Here is a 22,080-nt window from a genome sequence, read left to right as displayed (position 1 = left end):
CAAACCTATGTTAAGCACCATGGGCAGATGCAGAGGAATATTCCATACAATAACCACAAACTACCCATGTTAAGCATCATGAACAGAGTGAAGGATGTTCCAAACCATGACCAGAAGAGTGTGGATGGCTATTCAGCACTATGAAGAGAGATAGATAGATATTGCACAGCATGACCAAAAATGCAACAATGTCCCACACTCAGAACAGAGGCAAATGGATGTCCCACACCATGACCAGAGAAGGATGGATATTCCACACCATGACTACAGACAGATGGATATTCCTCCCCATAGTTAGTACCATGACCAGACACAGATTAATATTCAACATCATAACTATAGACAGATGGATATTCCTCCCCATGGTAAGTACCACTACCAGACACAGATTAATGTTCAATATCATAATCATAAAACCACCTATGTTAAGCATCATGAAAAGACAGAAGGACTTTTCGTACCATTACCAGAGAAGGAAGGATGTTAAAAAACTGAAAATCACAAATGCTCAGTGCCATGGCCAGAGACAGAGCACTGTTCCATACCATGACCAGAGAGAGAAGAATATCCCATACTACGGCAAATATAGAGGGATGTTCTACATCATGACCAATGAGGAGAGTGATGTTCCACACCATGACCAGAGCTAGAGTGATATTCAACACCATGACCAGAGCTAGAGTGATGTTCCACACCATGACCAGAGACAGAAGAATATTCCACACCATGACCAAAGACATAAGGATGTTTCATATCATGTCCATAGACCATGACTAGACACAGAAGGATATTTCACACCATAACCAAAGACAGAATGATATTCCACACTGTGACCAAAGATACAGGGATGTTCCATACCATGACAAAAGATAAAGGGATGTTCTATACTATGACCAAAGATAGAGGGAATGTTCCATACCATGACCAAAGATAGAATGATGTTTCACACCATGACCAGAGAAATAGTCAGAATCAGTACAGTGACCTAAGATGGATGGATGTCCTACACCATGACAGAGTTAGATGAGAATCCAACATCATAATCATAGATGCATGGAAATTCCAATCCATGACCCACATTGGCCAGATGTCCTGGACAAGACACAGAGAAGAGTAGCAACCCAAGGTATTCAATCCAGAAGATTAGAAAAACAAGTCCAGAGTTCCCCAATTGACAACAAACTGAGGGTTCAGATAGAGAGAGATCGGATATCAAGTGACGCTCTGAATGATCATCCATTTTTAATTGTTGCAATGGGTTCTTCTAAAGAGTCCATTGTGACTGTGACATGTAACTCAGTGAAACTGCATGAAATGCTGTTCTTAGTATCACAGCGGCACTTATACTTTGCAAGGACACTGTCCTGAGCACTGCAAAGGCACTAATGATTTACAGATTTACTATACTGAGAAAATAAAAAAACATTTTCTAACTTTTAGTCAAGGATAATTTATGATAATGTTATTAATGAACTATAAGTTGAAATAATTCTCTTTAGTACTCTACTAAATGATGCTTCGTTTTTCAGACTCTTTGAAATTATTGCTGATATATTATATAGTTTCACTTCAAACAGGCCTAGTGCCTGCAGCCAGACAAAACTTTGCTTTTATCTTTTATTGATACCTATAATTCCTGGGGGGACATAAGTGTGCTGGGGGGTTTACAAATACACCAAAAATATATGGGAAGAGTATGCATAATGTTCAAGTGAGCTTATCTTTGTAAATCATGCAGCAAATAATGCCATTAGTTAAGTGTAGTTATCCTAATGCATACTGTGAAGCCTGAAGCAAATGCACAATAGGTCCAGGGCAGTCTCATATCACATTCTGCTAGGATCTGATTGGAATACACTTTATGTTATGCTATCAGTCTGGTGTGTGTTAGAAATGCAGTCTAGGATTCCAAAAAATAGTCAAGTTATTTGGTTCTTTCTAGAGGACCATAAAATAAGCTTCCAACAAAAAAGTTGCTCAAGGGTTTGAAGACTATCCGAGCTATTTGTCTGGTACTGACAAGTTGTCAAGACACACAATTTGTTGAGAGCTTTTATTAATATGTAGAATAAACATACACTTGTCAAACTATACATGTATGATAATGTACTTTATCTATACCACCTCATAACAAACTTATAATAGCATAATGACAACTCATCAGATTCAGATAAAGAGCTCATGTAATATGAAAGTAGTAGAATTTTTTCTAACCTACTGGCCAGTCCATTAACACAATGAGTTGTTTCTTGTGTGTGATTTTTCTCTCCATAGGACTCGGTGCCTTCTATGTGTAATAACCATGATTTCTGAGTACAGCATTAATATTCTACCACCAGATGTCATCAATGTTCATCCCTTATCCTTTTTTCCATAAAGCAAACAAAACGATTGGCAAGTAACCTTTACTTTTGTTTCAGTACACATTGCTATTATTGTCAACTAAAAGCTGGCAATGCTGTCCTGTGTTTCAGACAAGGAAGACGTGATACAGGATGCAATTATTGAAGCATGCAGAACTCTTCCTCAGGCAAAAGCCATTTTAATACATTTTGCTGCTGCAAACAAAACATTTTCAACCATTTATGCCAGTTTAATTAATAAATGGATATATACAAAATCAGCAGAATTTCCGAAACATTTGGATGGCTATGAATTTGATGTAGGTTTATGTCAGAAGGGAGTATCGCAAAAGGATGCTTAACATTGGTTACATTCTTGTATTTTAGTATTTTCCCTAACTGTAAGCTCTGTGCATGGCTTCATACAGTCAAGGAAGCATAACTCCATGTGCATAAGTCAACCATACAGCGCAGAGGCAATGTATCTATCTGCGCCATTGGTAACCCACATTCAAAACCACACTTAGGCTCCTGGTCAGTTTGACAAGAAGGTTAGGATAATGCAGTTGACAGCCTGCTCTCCTATACTGGGGGAGGGTGGGAAAGGGCTTATTATCTGTGCAACCTCTTGTAACAACTAGAAGTCTCAGAGGCTAGTAATAGCACAAAGGGGAGTGGCACAATGTCTGATGTCCTTGCACATGTCACTCCTTCTTGGGATAGGGTTTCTGAATGACCACTGTATTATGATAGCTTTTGCTGCCTGTCCAGTATGTCCCATTGGTCTTGTGCTATGGCTTAAACACTTATTACACAAGGCTGACTTCCTGAGGAAGGTTTGGCCAGTGGTGGGTCAGGTGCGGAACACAGAATTATGAAAAACAATAATAATAAAGTATGTTTGCATATATGGTTGCCAAGGGTATAAGCATTGAAGCAAAATAACATGGCACACTTGCAAATCGATGAAATGTTTCAAAAATGTGTTAACATATAAGGTACAGTGAAGAAGTACATTCCATTAGACTAAAATGAATGCTGTGTTATGTGCTTCCCATTAAGTATAGAGCTTCATGATCAGTGACTGTCCACTTAAACTGATGAACTGGTTGCTGCAGAAGGCACTGAATTTGGCATCATACCTTCTCCCAAAATTCAAGCTCCTCCTCTGTCTCCCAAAATGCCCCTCACTTTCCTATCTTCTTTAGACTGAGTGTGATGGAAACAAACCTAGAAACTACTGATACTGATATAAGGAATCTGCATATAGAGAATGACTATACTATCAAAGGCCTTGGGTGAGGACAACAAGACCTGTCTGGAGGAAAGTATGGTGATGATTTGGAATGGAAAAGAGGGAGGTGGTTTGTTGAAGTTAATACATGGAGATCATTATGATATATCATTATGGTAAGTGCATGACATTTATATCCTACATGGTCCAGTCCATCCACTTCAAACAGAACGACAGAGTCCTCAGCTAGACATCTTGGGTGATATCACCACAGAATAACATAGAGAACTGTGACTCTGAAGGAAAACTTGGATCTTGAATGATCACATCTAGCTTATAGAGACTTGCAAATGTATGCAGTGAAGCCCATGTTGTACCAACACAAATATTCTGAAGAAGGCTAATGACATAGCCATGGATCTAGTTAAGTGGGAAAAGGGATTACATGAAATTGTTTTATTAACAGAGGTGTAGCAAAGTTAATACAATCTGATAGCCACCTGGGCAACATGTCTCAGATATTTTTGGGCCCAGGCAAGTGGAGGTAAAAGAAACCAAAAGGTGATTATCCTTCATTAGTCTCTTGTTTTGTACGGTAAGAATATTAGCTGCCTGTGAACATCAAGGCAATGTAGCTTGTATTCTTCATTGTTGGAGTATTGAGGATAGAATCTAAAATGATTGATGTATTAATTAAGGTTGTGCTCTGAAGCTTATAAACTATAAGATAAGGTAGGAGGTATGAAAGAACCTGTAATTTTAAGACTCTCTTTACTGATGTTATTGCCAGTAGAAAAACATTTACCCAGGAAAGATATTTAAGATCTACAGTGACTGGCAGCCCAAGAGGAGACTGAATGAGCTTCTCTGAAATGAATTTAAGATCTTAAGAGGGAAACAACATCTGTAACAGGTGGTCTTGACAGAAAGCCACCATGTAAAAAGGCTTTGCAATCCTTTTGAGATGTGAGAGAAATTAATACAAAACCCTAGTTAAAATTTTGAAATAGCTTCTAAATTTACTAGTATGGCTAAGAAACTGGAGCCTCTATCAAACAAGCTCACCATAAAGTAAGGAATGTCGAGGACAGGAACTGTGAAAGTACCATACCTGCTGAGTAGTCCAAAAGGAAATTTGCCCACTTGCCCTTGTGCATTTTTCTTCTAGAGGGTTTTTGAGCTACAGTAATGATTTGGACCACTATCTTAAAGTCTCTGGCCATCAGAGGAACCAAGCTGTAGTTAGTCTGAGGAAGTAAAGGTTTGGATGATGCTTGCAGATGGGTGTGACAGTAGGCACAGTTGTGGCTCTAGAAGCAAAGGCTTCTCTTTAAGTTGAGATCAAAGATGAGAGAATCAAACTTGTTGAGGCTGCAATGGGGCTATGAGAAGTACTGTAGCTATGCACACTATGGCTTTCTGTAGAAATCTCATTATTAGTGGAAATGGGGGTGGGGGTGCCATAAGGATACCTCACTGGCCACTGATGGACTAAAATATCCCATGGAGTCTGTCCCTGTGAAGGGATGAAGGGGGAAAGTTGTTGTATTTGATGTTTTCCAGGGAGGCAAACAGACAGCAGCAAGGCTTTCCCACAGTGATGAAAAGCTATCCATAAAGTAGTCAGAATGAGGGACAACTAGTGTGGCATCAGGCGACACCTGCTGAGCCTGTCCATTAAAAAATGGGCTCTTCCAGGAATGAGCATTGCTGTTAGAAAGCACTATGAGAGTATTGCCTATGCACATATCCTCATAGACTCTGAACAAAATGGGTAGGACTTGGTCCCCCTTGTTTGTTGATATACCACACTACTGACATATTGTTTGTGTGGATTAATACTGCACCCTGGGATAAGTGGTCTTGAAAAGATCTGTAAAATTGGCAGAACTCCCCTCATCTGTATCACATTGATGTGCTGTATGACTTCCTGCTGAGTCTACATCCATCGGACGGTCTGCCTAAATCAGCTCTCCCCACACCAGGGTAAATGTGTCCAAAGTGACTGTGACATCCATTGTTTAGATTCATTTGATTATCCACAACTATAGATGTCTCCAGAGGTTTTAGATAATCAGATGATTTAATCCATGAGATAATCCACCTGAAATCAGTGAACATTGAGGCTTTACTGGAAAGCATTCATATAGGACCTTGCAAAGGACACCAAGAAAATTATAGTTAAGGGCTGCTGCTGGTAACTAATAATGTAACAAGATTTTGACTGCAAATTGTAATGACATTACTCTGTCCTGTGGGAGTCTGATCAACTTCTGACAATGTCCATGTGTCAGCCTAGGAATACAAGAGTGTGCAACAAATGCATCTGGCACTTTGTTGTGTTCACTGAGATTCCCAAGAACAAACAAGTCTGAAGTAAGTAAGTAGCACTTTGCATGTACAAATGAATCTTGTGATAGACGCAAGGAGCCAGTCATCCAGGTATGAATTATTCTGATTCTGTGCAGCCTCAGGTGAGCTGCAAGTGCTGCTAGGTATTTGGAAAAGTACTTCAGGGGGACATGATGAGACCCACTGGCAGAGCCCTAAGTTGATCATGTCTCCTTGTTAATCAGGAGTGCAGGAACTTCCTTAGATCCTTAACTATCTTTATGTGCAAGTAGGCATCCTGAAGATCAATCAAGCATATCCAACTTCTTTTCTGAAGCCAAGGAATTAACAATTGCATTGTGACAATCTCAAACTTATTTTTCCATCCAAAACTGATCTGGTCCATTGCCTTCTTGAGGACTAAAAAGAATCTGAAAAAAAAATCCTGGATCCTTTATGATCTGGTGGGACCTATTGGGTGGCTTTTTTCTAGGAGTTGTGTACCTCTGACTTTTCTGACTCATGATGAGGAGGAACAGCTCATAAGAGTAGAGAGGTTGACACTGTGAACTTAAAAACAGTATTGTATTACCTGTGAATGTTATATCCCTGATTCATCTGTCTTGTGTGATGTTCAGCCATGCTTCTAGATGCAGTGACAATTGACCTCTGACTACCTCCAGAGTGGGAGATGTGAACAAGTCCTCAGTAGTTTGGTTGCTGTTTCTTAAGAGAGGGGTGCTAGTATCCCTGATTCTGCAGTCCACCACTTCCTCTGGAGTGGCATCCATTGTAGATGCTCTCACAGAAGTTCTATCAAACTGTTGTCCATAGGAATGTTGTTGGGACTTGTGGAGCCACACATTACTTCACTTCAACAGTTGACAACATTTTCCTCAACTGTTCATTCACATGCAATCTGAATGGACAGGACCAGTTGAAAAGGGCATTGGCAAAGAATGCCATAAAGTTTTTCAGAAAGCTAGACAGTCTAAGCTAAGCCTACCTCATTGTGATGATGTACATAGCAGCAGGTTTGTCAGCTGCATAGTGGATAAGCCTCATGGAGAGCAAAATGATACTTTTCATCAGTATCACCTGCAGCCATAACCAATGACACAGATCAATGTAAAGCAACTTTATCAACAAGCTGAAATTTCATTCCACAAGCTTGTGCTGAAAAAAAATTCATGTACATTAGGAAGTTAAATGCCCTAATAGAAAACATACTAAAGCAAAGGCACACTTTCCCTAGTGGTTTCTTGCTTGAGAACCTTATCTGACAGATGTATCACTAGGCTTTCCTTGGAAGTCTCTCTTGTTGTAGTTGCAACTACTGTGATAGAGTCCAAAAGAGACTTACTCAAATGAAGTTTGCCCTTGAGAGGATGGAGGATTGTGTCTGTTTTCAAAGGTATAGGCACAACTCCATTGGACTCTCATCAAGCCCTTTCCATGGCCAGGTCTATCATGTGGTCTGATAGAGGGAACACCCAAGATGTAGATGAGGTAATCTTAAAGGCCTCATAGGATCTCCTCTTCTGGAAGGAGTGTCTAAGGTCCAAAGATCTCATCTGCTTCATTAACTGCAATATCTCCATTAAGTTGTGGTCCCCTGGAGTGAATTGTGGGGAACCCTATCTTTCTCTGAGATCCATATTTGGGTGGAGTTCTCTGATGGAGAATTAATGTGCTTCCTCTTGCATCTTGTTCTCCTTCTAGAAACACTCAGAGTGGAGTCATCCAAGTGGGCTGAAGAACAGCTTACTCCCAGTGGCTGGGATCTCTTAGAGTCATACAGAACTAACTCTAGTAGTGACATAGATGATGGTCAGAAAACTCCAAAATGAGGAGTATCACAGAGTGGAGCCAAAGCTGAGAGCACATATCCACTAATAGTTAACCTAGAAGGTTGGCTTGTTATCCTATACAAAATTTTAAAACCTTAGAATGAGATGGCTGCTGGTACCATATTTTTCAGTTCCAAAACTGATGTAATTCCCTGTATAGTCAGTACCATGTCCATGGAGCCAGCAACACCTGGTGCTGTATATACAAATGGTGCCAAGGATGGCTTCAGCACTGATGGGGTGAATATCAATGGCTTTAACACTGAGAATGGCCATAAATGAATTGATTCTAACCCTGTAGTAGACCCCTTGATACCAGTTCCATTGTGCCTAGTGATTCTCGATAATAAAGGAATTGGTGTTAATATTTCCAGTACCAAGAGAGGTTAGTTCCAATGGAAGTGAAACCATAAATACTGATGGCAGAGACATGGGTAATGAACCCAGTTCCAATGCTCTTGATGCCAGAATTGGGTCAGGGGAAAGAGCATATGATATGGAATGGCCAAGTCCTTGTCAAGCCATCCCTAGATACCAAGGGGTAAGAGATGATGCTCAGTCCAATTTGAGCCATGACAAAGGCACTTATCATCCAATCCCAACCCATTTGTGAAGAAGGTCTCCTTACAAATCTTGCTGACCCACTAGACAGTGTTGATGAAGGATGAGATTCAATGTCATTTCCTGCTCCAATGAGTGTCCTACTGCCAAAATTCCCGAGACTAAGCATATAATGCATGAATCAAGAGTGTCCTAAGGGAGGGATGTTATGCCCATATTTGTTACACTTTTTAAACCTAGAGGCCTTGTGTACACCTACAGTAGTTTAAAAAACGTAAACCGTTTAAACAATCATAAACTGGTTGCAACTGCTGCATAACTGGACTTAGTGAGGGAGAGGGGATGAAAAAACATCCTTACAGGAAAATTATTTAGAAATATCAAACATTAATCAAAACTAACAAACTATTGTCATTTTGCCGACAACCATGTTTCTCAATTTCTTGGATCAATAAACAAAATAAAATTTTAATTACTGCCCACAAACTAGTCAAGCTCTGGGATCTGCATCTGACGCATTGAAGCAACAAACAACATCTGGTGAAGACAAGGAAGTGAGGAGCATTGTGGGAGCTGGGGAGAAGCCCAAGCTTTGAGAGAAGCTGTAATGTTGAGTTTACTGCCACTTGCAAAGACCAGTCCTAGAGTTGAAGTGGACTGATTGGATCATTTAACATCCATGTTCATAAAAGAAGTGGAAAGCAGGTAAAAGACTGCAGTTTTACATTTTACAGAACTTCTTCACATTACTTTTTTCATTGTATACTGTGTATATTTCTTTGTAACATGCCTTTCTGTTCACTGACAGCAAAAATGAGAGGTAAGACAGGAAAACGCCATCCCAGTGTATCTATTTTATTTTTTCCTCTAATTCCTCTTCTCATTTAAGAAACAGTATAGTGAAAACAATTCCAAAAGTTAATACTCTAAGTTACATATATTAGTAGAACTATATAGGTTGCATAGTGCATAACTGCATATGAATATATACATTTCTAATTGAAGAAAAAGAAAGAAAACTGTAATGATAAATTGAGGTTTATATTCCATATACAGCTGTATATAGATTTCCACAGCAAAACATTCAGGCATTGACTTATCTGTCACAACCAATCACAATCAGAGCTATAAACATGAATTGATATAAATGTTTTCACTTAAACTGGGTGCGCTTTAGGTAAAATAAATTCTGATTAGCTGTTTGTTAAGTATTTTATTAATAAGAATCCCAGTTAGATTAAGGAGCATGATTTTATCTTCTTTTGTTTTCTTCCTTTTTATTTTATTTTATTTTATGACATCAGACTTGACAAATATCAAGAGCATCAGAGTTGGCCATAATTTATAGAAAAGCAAGGTTTAATGACAGTGGTACATAACTAAATTTTTTTCAAATGCCATACCATGGTATAATTGCATATGGTTTATGATGTTTAAGTTGTGTGACCCTTTGCAGATCAGGCTTAACAAAGTCAATGAACAATGTGCTCATATAAAGAAAGTGTGTTTCTTTTATTAGTCTGGTCATTGTTATTGGCACTTTACAAACATTGTTCACATCTTAGCAACCCCATGACTGGCCAACCACTCTCCTGCCCCCCCAAACATATACCTCAAATAATCCTATACTGAACTGTTCAGCTAGATGTTAGGTCGTGGCACCTAGATGTTAGTGGGGTGGCACCTAGATGTTAGGGCATGGACAGTTTACTGAAGAGGAGGAGGGAATGAGGAAGTGTAAAGGGCATGAGGAGGTGATAGCTGCAAATTTTCTCCTTAAGATTGAAAGGTAGGAGGACTCATGTGTTTCCCAACAGATTACTGCAAGATAATGGGAAAAGGATTGAGAGAGACCTTGGGGTCATAATGCGCAGTACTCTGTGGTAAGAGGGATCTATGTCATGGGACAAATTGTACCTACCAAGGGCTGAGACAGGGTTGAGGACAATGCAAACCATATACCAATTTCTTTAAAACATATTGATTCAGAAAATGTTTGCAATGGAGTTAGTGGCCACTTTAGAGAAAATGCTATGGAAATCGATTGTGGGGAGGGGTAGATTTATCTGCATAAGAACATTTACAAATCACTGCAGAAAGTTGGTAGATTTCATAGACTGGGCAAAATGAGAGAGACGAAAGGATGCAGGGTAGTGTTGTTTAATATAAATAAAGCTTTTGATATAATGGATGGATATGTATGAGGGCTGTGTTGGAAGGGCAGTTTACTAGAGAAGAATGGACTCTGTATATATTGTTCATCCATTAATTAATTAATTTGTTTGTTCATTCATTTATTTTATTCACAGTACAATGCTTAAAACCTAACTCTTTGTAAAAGCATCAAATAATAGATAAAACAAACAACAACATGTATACTAATAAAATACAAATGACATAGCAACACATCTTCATTTAACAAATATCACAATGTGATTGTGTGTGTCACATAATGTTAGGATCCAAATAAACATTTGAAACATTTAGAGAAGTCTCAGTCTCACTAGCTGTATCAAAGAAGGTAGATGATTCCACAGAGCAAGGACCACTTAGGCAAAGGAGTCCAGGCTGAGAATAGAGAGATGATAAAATCAGCAAGTAAAGGAGAGTAGTATTCCTGCAAGGGAATTCATTCCCACATTTTGGTGAGTACCTTTGTGAGGTGGACCCTGTTTCTCACAAAATCTCAAGACGACACTGATATATAGACTAGCTTTTATATAGCATATGTCATGGAGAGAAGTAGGTTAAACAATAAAAAAGACAGCTGGGTGTACAAATCCCAGGATAAGAATGTGCCCAATCCTGGTAGGTGCACTGGTGCCAGGACTGGAAAAAATGACAGTGTTGAATCCTCAAGACATGGAAACATTCCTATAGTGGGGCTAGTTCAGGCTCAGGGGGAGGATGCCCCCCTGTTCTAGAAGGAGGTAGCAGTCTGTGAAAATCACAAAACCTGATAGGCCAAATAAAGAACCAGGAAGATGATACAGTGGACTATTAGGTTCATAAGTTCATAAGTGTTTACTAGGCTAATGACCACAAGGGCCTTTTTAAGCCTAACCATGCATCCCAAATCTCTGACAAGTTCTGATACCCTTGATAAGTATATGCATGGGTCTGGGAGATGAACCACTTACAGGTTACCTGTGTCCATTAAAGACATAGGTGCCAAACCAGGGATGAATTTCTGGTTTCCCATCCAATTGTCCAAGTTGCACTTGAATTGGGTTAGGGAGGAACTCTGCTTCACATGGATGGGGAGCCTGTTCCATAGATGGGGTAGTCTCTGGGATATATACTTATCTCTCAAGCAGATCCTATTTATATCACAGGCAAAATTTAAGTCTTTACAACAGGTAATTCTGGTCCTGTTTGTTTTGTGGATATGCAGGAGGTCCATTAGAGTGGGATCTGACAATGCCCCCTGTATGCCAGGCATAGATCTCCCCTCAAAAGTCTGCAGGAGACAGAATACAGGAATAGGGCCCTAAGGTGGTCTGCATAGGACATTTTACTTATGCCCTGTATTCTTTTAGAGAGGAACCTCTGTGGATATTCCAATTGTTGGATATGCCTGGTTAGGTACATACCAAAGGGGGCATTGTACTCAATGATAGATCTGATGAATGCCGAATACAGTGGAGCAATGACATCCTTGGACTTAGATGCCATACCTTTGTTTATAAGTTGCACAACATAGAATGATTTCCTCACCACTGTAGACACATGATGGTCAAAACTAGATTACTATCTATGTGTGTCTCTAAGTCCCTGACTGCCGGGTCAACTCTAAGGGGTGTGTTGTCAATATGACAGTTACCAGGGATGGATGACTTCCCAAAGGATACTGTTATGCATTTCTTGGCATTTAGTTTTAGTCCATGGTTCTGACACCAGTTGTTTGTCTGTGTCAGCCCCTCCTGGAGAACATTTGTGTCAGTGTGAGATTCAATGACAGCTTCTAATTTGCAATCATCTGCAAATTTAGTTAGCCAGAGACCACTGACATTGACCTTGATTTCTGAGAAGTAAATGCCAAAAAGGAACGGTCCAAGGACTGATCCCTGAGGGACTCCACTTGTGATTGGCCTCTTTGTAGAGATGGACTCTAACTTCCTGGGTCCTGTCTATGAGCCAGTTGGCTATCCACTGCGTGACATACAGGTTTGTACCTAACCTCTTAAGTTTGTCAACAATGCCTGAGTGGGGTATTGTGTCACATGCCTTGGTCAGGTCAAGGTAGGCAGTGTGAACAATTTTGCCCTCATCCATTGATTTGGCAACCTTCTCAAAGAAGTACATCAGGTTGAGTAGGCATGATCTGCCCTTGACGAAACCAAATTGGATTGGGTCAAATGTCTGGAGGTTTACTCTATCTCTACTGATCATCTCCATGATAATTCTTTCCATAGCTTTATATATAAGACTAGTGAGACTTATGGGTCTGTAGTTTCCAGGGTCTGTAGATGCCCAACTTTATGCAGAGGGATGACTGCTGCCTTTCTCCATTCATGAGGCATGAAACTTGTTTGGAGGCTACAGTTAAATAGTAATTCCAGAGGCTCTGATAGGTCATGTTTCATGCTATTTAGAAGGCATCCTGGGATATCGTCTGGGCACATTGATGCAGTGTTCCAGGCCTTAGAGAGAGCATTAAGGACCTGTTCTCTAGTGATAGTAGGGGGAGTTATAATAGATATATTTGATAGCAACATCCATGTATGATGCATAAGTACATTTATATGGAAAGGAAGGAAACCAATAAGATGTGGGTGGAGGGAAGCTTATGTGAATCAGATGTTGAGTATTATATTGTAGCCTCTAATTGAGACAACATGATGAGGAAACATGATTGGGGGTGAAGAGGGGTAAAGGGTTGAAAGATCCATAGGCAAATGGGAAACCATGGTAGAACACATTAGAAGAAATTTCCATTTTTTCTAATGTGAGTGTAAATCTGAGGGTTGGTTCTGGAGGGGAAAAAATGGAAAAACTTATATGGGGTAATGAAATGGGGATGGAAGGACTACAGGTGAGAGGAATTTGCAGGTGGAATCATAAAGATGTAATTATGTAATGAGGATGATGAATGTGATAGAGAGGAGCACAGTGGCAGTATGTAGATTTAGAGAATATGAGGGGTTTAGGAGACAATATGAACTTAGGAGATGGAAGTAACTGACATTTAGGCAGGTCAAAAGGATGATGAAAAGTCATAAATTACATACCCTCACATGAATTGGTTCAGCAATACCCATATCTATGGGGACAAAATAAGGTGAAGTATATAGGAGTATGGATTAAAAAGGCTTCTGTTATGGCAGATAAGGATATGTGGGAAGAAACTAAATGAAATATAATATAAGAACTGAGAAACTGTAAACTCTTGTTTATGGATGTAGATAGTAAGATACAAAGAGTGAAAATGTTTTTAGTTCCTTTAATTTTAGACACAGGTCAGGCATATTTTATCTATCTGATGAGAAGTTGTGGACAATAATTAATAAGCATTTGAAGGAATTCATATGGGGGGAAGGGGAGCTACGTGGAATAAGGTGATCCTTCCAATATAACAAGATGGTTTAGGATTACCTGATTTGAAGGGATATTTTAGAGCTACACAGTTAAGACTCATATACATAACACAAGCAGAAAGTTATAATTCAAAGTGGAAAAGGATAATTATGAAGCAGGGGAGAAATTCAACAAATAAGGAAAGAGCGGGATTTTGGATGCAGATTCTTAAGAAGAATAACAGCAGTCATATAGAATATAGATATTATATTTATAAAGTAGCAGAAAGTATTCTAAGATTTAAGCCAACATGAGAATGTAGAAAGGAGACTTTACCAATAAGAATGACAGAAAATAGGAGTACAGAGAATAGGCAAGAGAAGGATGGAATTTACTGGAGAAAACTGACAATGGAACCAATGTATTGGGAGCAAATAACCATATAGAGAAAGGTAATGGAATGAGAAGAGGTCAAGAAGACATTTGAACTGCAGGCTACAGACTGGCTTCCCTTCTAGAGATTGATATTAGACTATAGGTAAACAGAAAGGGATAGGGGAATCCTAAGTGTAAGACTTGCTCTGATATAGTTTTTAGTTAAATCTAGAACAGAAGCTACTGTTAAAAATTAGATAATTAGTAGGCCATATAAAATATTGCACAATAGCTAGAAGAATCAATCAGAGGAGCTTAGAAAAAATTGGGAAGAGAGACTAGATGAGCAATTCAAAAAGAAACTATGGGAGAACATATGTATGCCTCCCAATCATGCAACAAAGTCTAGAAGATTTAAGTGTTTGCATAGGTATTTTTATACCCCAAGCAGTCTCCAAAGAAGTTTTCCACTGGTAGATGGTAAATATTGAAAGTGTGATAGAGAAGAAATGGGTAACTGGGAGTGTATGTTCTGGGAGTGTAATGAGTTAGCAGACTTTAAAAAATTACTTCAGAGTACTCTGTCAGAAATATCGGGCAAGCAAATGAGTGTAACTAAGGAAATCATTCTTTTCAGCTGGGATATATGACCTGAATTGTGTAGACACAGTAAGGTCTTGTTAAGTTTAATTCTGGTGGCTGCCAAAAAAAGCAATTGCTAGAAAATGGGAATCAGAGTCTAAACCAACTGAATTTGAAGTGTTGAATATTACAAAAGAGATAAAAAAACTGGAAGTGAGATCTTTTGAAGAGGGAAGGGCAAATTAAATAGAAATATATGGAATTTGTGGGAACAATAACTGTAGAATAACGTCCAGGAGGAAGAGGAGGAGAATGAGGAGTGAGGTTTAAGGGAAGGAAGGAAAGAAGCAACTTATGTAATGCTGGACTGATGTTAGTTATAAAAAAGAACATATGTTATGTATAATGTATGTAAACATGTCAATATGGTTTGACTTCTTTTATATTAATGTATGTTTGCCTATGTCTTAACTGATGATTTACTAAAGGTGTTAAGAAGGATGATGAAAGTGGATTAAAGTGAACAGAATAAGGAGTAAGAGGTATAGAGTTTGGGGGCATTTTGTGGGAGGAATGGATATGAAAGAAGTCTGGTGGGTTGTATAGTATATACTGAGAAATGATAGGCAGAAAAACTAGGCAAGTCATGGTACATTTAATGGGATGTTACTAACATGTAATACACAGCTGCAGGTGCTCCACATATAGTCTAAAACTTTACTTAAGATCAAGAAAGAGGAGGCAATGTGCATGTATAACAAGAGTGCAAGGTGATTCGAAAGTTCTGGGGTCAAATATAGAGTGAAATGGGACTAGTACTGCAGGGTGAGTGGGGAAGCCATGTTAGGAATTTTGGAATGGGAGGGTATACAGGACTGATTAAACAGGTGATGACAGTGAGTTTACAATATTTAGTGTTCTAAGGGAATGTAGAGATAGTGGTAGGTAACACTGATCTTAGAGTGAAAAATGTGACAGGAGACAGGTAACTTGTGGAGGAAGTTATGGAGAGGTATACTTTAGAAGAGGATAAACAGAATCTGAGACAAGTTCTTCCTGTGTTGTGGAATGGGTAGGGTGGGTGAAAAGGTTGACCAGAATAGATGACACCCTTTTTGTAGGCATAGATATAGAAAGGAAAGAGGATGGGTGAGTGGATGTGTTTGTTTAGTTAATCAGTAATCTGGTGTTCAAAGTAAACATGGAGTGCAGATGTTTGATCTGAAGCAAGGTATGTTGACATATAAATAATATTTAAAAATGTAAAGACTGCAGAGAGATTTGAAAATACCTTGTGTATGCACTGGAATTCCTCACACTTCTTCACATCAACTTCACCTATCTTTAGTATGTTAGTTTATCCAGAAAAAAGACAATAAAATACACCCTAGCACAACAAGAGGGGAATGGTTTCTACTTCAGGCTTTAGCCATTTTGGATGTGCACTATGATAAATTTATTTGGTGCTCAGAGTACAAGAAATATGTTAAGTTGTATTGTCATTTCATTGAAGAATTATTGTTCTGTATCCAGGTATGCTGCCAAACCTTCAAGAAGGAGAAAGAGAAACAGAAACAGAAAGAGAAAAAGACATTTTGGAATAATTTTCTGCATTATCATAGAGCACATTCAGGATGACTGAAAAAGCATATAACTGAGTATTTTACAAGAGTTTCAAGACTCTCCACTGAAAATTATGTGTATGAAAATGCCAAGGCTGAGTACAAAAGGATGTACAAAGGCAGTGAAAGACATGGCAAATGAAGCTGACAAAATAGATATGAAATGGAGCAATACAGAATAAAGATCTACAAGGTGAATTTTATAGCTGTAAAATGGTTTTCTGCTCCTCACTAGATAGTCAATATATTAGACATTTAATAACAGAAAATTGAAAATTTTAAGGGCTAATCAGTCATTATGGATATTATAAATGAAATCCCATTATTCAACTACAGGAAAAGTACGGATTTTAAAATTATGTTGGAATTAAATTTTAATAAAGATGTGAATAGGTGTAAGAAAAACAAGAAACAGAGATATATAAATATGGCTTTTTCGAGTTTTATAGATTTATAGCAGAGGCCCATATTTTTAGATGAAAGTATGTCCTGGAATTCAGGAGAGGGTCCAATACTCACTGTAATTGCCTAATGCAGGTATGTCAATTACCACAACAGTGAGTAAACATGATTCATAGACAGCTATGGCCACAGCGAGAAAAGCCTCACTACTGGCTCATTAGCACATCTCTGAGTCATATTGTAGCTAACACCATCAGACCTGGTGCTGGATTCTGTAAAGTTCATGGAATCCAGAACATTATGCTGATATCAGCTTGAATCCTGGGGATAACACTGCAATATGTTAATCTACAAAAAGAAACTCAGAATAGTTCAGTGCACAATGGAGTATTGCAGTTATAGCGGCGCACTATAGAAATGCACAAGTAATCTATAATTAATAAGAAGTGGTTGTCCAATCACATTGTACAGTGCTAAATTTACAGAACTATAACAAAATCTGTACAGTAAGGTTAAGGACAGTTGTAGAATGTAATTGACTCCATTATGACAAAAAAAAAAAAAAACTAACAATGCCAACTATCTTAATGTAAGCTGCATGATATTTGTAGCATATATTTGCAGGAGTAGACACAGAAATGTCTCAGACAACTACTGATATTTCCATATGTCATCCACCAACTTATATGTGCTTCAAAGCTGCAAGACTATTTGCAATATATATATTTACATCAATTTTTACAGTAAACTGAGAGACAACCATGGATATCTACATAATACAATTACCATTAAAATATATCAGCTGGAAAATCCATAAATTTTCTAATAAAAAAATTACAGGCAAAGGGCAATCATGGCCACATTGCCATAACTAACAGTTGCTAACTGTGACATTTCCACTCTGGGCCAGTAATCAAGGAGCTTGAATCCTTACCACTGACACTGGAGAGGGACATTCACTTGGAATACAAATGGATACACTCAGTATTTCCAGATGCAGACCTCTATGCATCAAGCAGAATTTCCCTTAAGAGCACACAGGAAACACACTCAGCCCAGGGTTTGGATCTCTGTCTCTGTCTCTTCCCAGGTCCCCATTAACACTCCCCACTGGCACAGCTGTAGGGTTAAGTTCTCAGCTGAGTGTCCAAGCCAAGTCCTCCAGCACCCTCTGTGTGAAATCAGTGCTTCACATCCCTGCTCCAAGTAGCAGACACACACACTCTTTAAGATTTAATTTACACACACACACACACACACACACACACACACACACACACACACACACACACACACACACACACACACACACACACATGCCTGGGAAAGGTTGGCACAGACTACCTGCACTAACAACTTTTCCTAGACTATACGGTAGATTCACTGACACCAGTCAGTTACTATAAGGCTCTTAAAAGGGTATCCAATTATACTGAGTGAAGCTAATACTAATACCAATGGTAATTCTGACCAAGCAGTAAGACTTTCAGAAGTGGCCACAATGTCACCAATAGATATAAGTACTTTCAAATGTTAAAATATTCTCTGAAAGGACCAGTCATAGTGAAAAGTTTAAATATATTTAACAATAAATAAGAAAAGAACATTGGAATACTAAATATCTATTTACAGTAAACACCAGAGTTTCAATCACAGGAAATATTAAAATAACACAGATGAATAGATTCACACAGTTACAGAAAAACAGTACTTAACTAATCTCGGTATATTTTCCTAACTGATTTAGAGAATTACTATTCCTGATCACTTACTAGAGCAAGGGAAGATGACATAAGTAAGGGATCCTTCTATGTCAGGTTCCAAAAAACAGACTGCTCCTGAGACTATTCTCCTGTAATATTAAAACATTATTTCTGTACAGAATGACATCACATACATCTGGTCATCTGACTTCTGGTTCCTAGAAGCTGACAGGATTTATCACATAGGTGCCATTAATACCCCCCCACACACAGAGCCTAGCTAAGATCTGCTGCAGCTCCTGGAAGTCATAAAACAATTTCAAACCTCCACCCTTTCAGAGTAGCAATTAGTTCACCCCAGTGACAATGCAGCTTCCTAGTACAGACATTTTGTCTCTGGCTGCATTCAAAACTGTGAGATAACATCTTTATGGCCTAGGCCCAGTAATTGAATTTTCTTACTATTTTTTAAAGTCAGGTGGATTGAGGTTAACCTCTTCTCTTCCAGTATCCTCTCTTACAATATATGCATTTAAACAGTTACAATAATGCATGTACATTTCTTGGCTGCCCAGCAGGGCACACTGTCGATACATTTTTAACATAAGCAGCTTTACAAATACATTTTTCAACAAAAAACATCTGTACAAATCAGTTAGTTATACAAATGACGTATACTTCTTTACAAAATTCCAGCTAGCTGTGCTGGCATATGTTACACATCCACTGCCCTACTTCTCCTGCCATAGCTGTCAGTACCTCTTATCATCACACTAACAATGGGTTCAGGATTTGTGTGGGGAACACAAGTAACACACACACACAAGAAAAGTGGGAGATAGAAAAGAAGATGTTGGGTATGGGTGCAGAAGTGGGGCGCACAAGACGGATGTTGGAATAGGAAAATCTAAGGGAAGGTCATAGGAGAATGGACATTTTTTTATTGGGAATAGACCCCTTTTTTATAAGAATAGAAGGAAAGATAAACATTGGGAAAGAAGAGCTGAATGTCATCACAGCAGATTTACCCATAGAACATATAGCACAACAGAAGACAGACAAAGGTTGGAAAAAAAAACAGTAAGGACAGGCAAGTTACATAGACAGCACACTGTACAACGTGGGCAGTGGAAAGCTGACAAACAGGGTGGTGATGCATACCAGCCATGGTGAAATACCGAAAAACATATCTACCTATGCATGATCATGCTACGACATGTCACAAACTGTGTGACGGTTATACCTAGATACGTATGAACAATAGTAAATGTGTGTTCCAGGGTAATAAAGTAGGATCACAGTGCACATTGGATAAATATACACATATCCAGTTAGTCCATCAGCAGTACATGTGTAAGCCAAGCGACATCACAGATGAACAAAAGCAGGTCTAAAAATAGTAGATAACACCAAAGGACAGAAGAAAACCTACAACCATGCATGTGAAAGGCAAACAACCAAGCACAGTACCAAAAGAAGTACTGCAGAAGAGCAACAAATGCTGTTTTATACATTAGTAGGTGAACACAACCAATATGGAGTTACGTGTATCCATAATATATATAAGTATGATTGTAAATTATTTTTTTATAATATCCATTGTGCCTTCTACTATTGGAACTGTCTGTGTATCCTCCTTCCACATTTCCCTCATTTCTACCTGCACATTTTGGTATTTTATGACTTTCTGACTCTCTGTATGTAAGACACTGTAGTCTCTGGGTATGGCAGTTTCAATGATCAATGCTATGTTTGTTGTCTTTTCATGGACTCCTATATCTGGTTTTCTTGCATCTATTTGTTGAACTGTTGGTAATGGGTGATCCCATGTGATATAAACTTCATCATTTTATATAATGCTTTGTGGCTCATGTTTCCAGTGTTTTTCAGCTACTTCAGTATTATAATGTTTGCACAATCCCCAATGCAACAGTCTTGCTGCATTATTATGCCTTTCAGTATACAGTCCTTCTGTCATTAGTATGTCACAACCAGCAACAAGGTGTGCAACTGTTTCCAGTTCTGTTTTACACAACCTATATTTGTCTGTTTCTCCCACATGTTCAATGGACACTTTTTAAACCAATGTGTACGTAGTCCACTGTCTTGGGCCACCAATATTAACCTTTTGTCTTTTGGTTTAAATTCACTTCTCCTTAACCATTCCTACATTTGGTCTTGATCAACATGAGGTTGTTCCAAGAGTTTTCTATACTTGCAACTATATTTATGCATTTTCTACATTTCTTGCCTTCTCATCTGTGAAAGAATGTGTTATCTGTAACAGTATGTACAGATTAACATTACACTGCTGTCTGATGTAGTCAGCAAAGAGGACTGCACATAGACAGGCTATACCTGTATCTGATCCCACATGGCATCAGTATTGCCAAACCATGACACAACTCCACATCATGACAACTGTCATCCAAAAACATGTGGAATGACATATCTATATGTTGCACATACCTGATATGGAAAAACAGAAATCCAAGTGATATTACATTGTTGGTGATGGAGTATGGATAACATATGATGTCTGTCAGTCACCCCAGTAACACACGTTTACTGGCTACCATGTGGAAAGTATTATGTGGTAATGTGTGTCAAGCAGTAATTGAAACCAGAGTAAATGTCACACAATAATAACACATAAGCATGACAGATGCATGGCATGCATGCACGAGAGTGCATATACAGTCCAATCACTGAAATGGCAATCTCCATGTTCATAGGGTCATAGGTGTGTACTAGGCTAATGGCTCTGGAGCCTTTACAAGCCTAGCCCATAGGATTACTCTGGCATCATGCCACCAGACCTTAGTTCCCAGTGCCTCTGTTGAGTATAGCCACTGGAGTGATCCCCAGGGTAAATTTTCTATTTCCCATCCACTCGTCAAGATTTCTCTTGAAGAGGGCCAGTGAGGTGCTCTGTTTGACATGTATGGGAAGTCTATTCCATAGCATGGGCAGTCACTGGGTTATGAACCTGTCCCTCCAGCATGTTCTGTTGATTGTGGCAATAAGGTTGAGGTCTGGAGCGTGTGGTGTGGAGGGATTGGGATTTCTTTAGATGTAGCATTTCTAACAGAGCTGGGTCAGACATGGCTTTGTAAGTCAAGCAGAGATCACTTCTAACTAGGTGATATGAGACAGAGAATAGTTGGGAGTTTTTTTAGTCTGTCCATATAGAACAAGTGTTTAAGGCCTAGGATCCTCTTTGTGAGGTACTTTTGCAGCCTCTCCAGTTGTTGCAGGTGTCTAGTGAGGTACATGCCAAATGGGGCATTGTATGCAATGACTGGCCTAATGAGGGAAGAGTACAGGGAGAAAATGACCTCTTTCTTCCTGGATGCAAAACCCTTAGTAATGAGATGTGCCATATAATAGGACTTTCTGACCACAGTGGCAATGTGGTGGTCAAAAGAGAGGTTGCTGTCAACCTGTGTTCCCAGATCTCTTATAACAACTTCCATGTTCAGTGGATTACCATCGATGTGGTAATTCATGGGCTCTGGGTTTTTACCAAAGGGGATGATGACACATTTTTTGGCATTGAGC

Source organism: Protopterus annectens, chromosome 2.part1 (assembly GCF_019279795.1).
Source record: "Protopterus annectens isolate FY-2018-M chromosome 2.part1, PAN1.0, whole genome shotgun sequence".
In the NCBI taxonomy this organism is placed as follows: Eukaryota; Metazoa; Chordata; order Ceratodontiformes; family Protopteridae; genus Protopterus; species Protopterus annectens.
This window is presented reverse-complemented; position numbering follows the sequence as displayed.